Genomic DNA, 343 nt, shown 5'->3' with positions numbered 1-343 from the left:
TTGAGTTTGCCAAACTCAAGGCACGCCGTCGACTTTCTTCGGATTGTCGCCCTGCGATGTATGGGTCAACCCTTAATGCTCCCGCGAGCTGCTCAGGGCTATTGCTTCAGCTCAGCTTATAACCCGTCTACTTCCCGGGCTATTGCCGGAAAGCGCGGAGCGATTAACGACGCGAACGTCCTGATCTTTCCGATCAAAAGCGTCCACGGCGACTGGACAATCTTGCCGAACTGGCGCCTTAAACTCCACAAGTTTTCGGAGTCGGGATATCTCCGCCACTTCACCAGATATTGGGTCTGACCTTGGTTACGACGTCGTCTTACATGACGTTTCACGTCATAGA

The sequence above is a fragment of the Plasmopara halstedii genome, assembly GCF_900000015.1.
Source record: "Plasmopara halstedii genome assembly, contig: Scaffold_1583, whole genome shotgun sequence".
NCBI lineage: Eukaryota > Oomycota > Peronosporomycetes > Peronosporales > Peronosporaceae > Plasmopara > Plasmopara halstedii.
Note: the sequence above shows the minus strand (reverse complement) of the source record.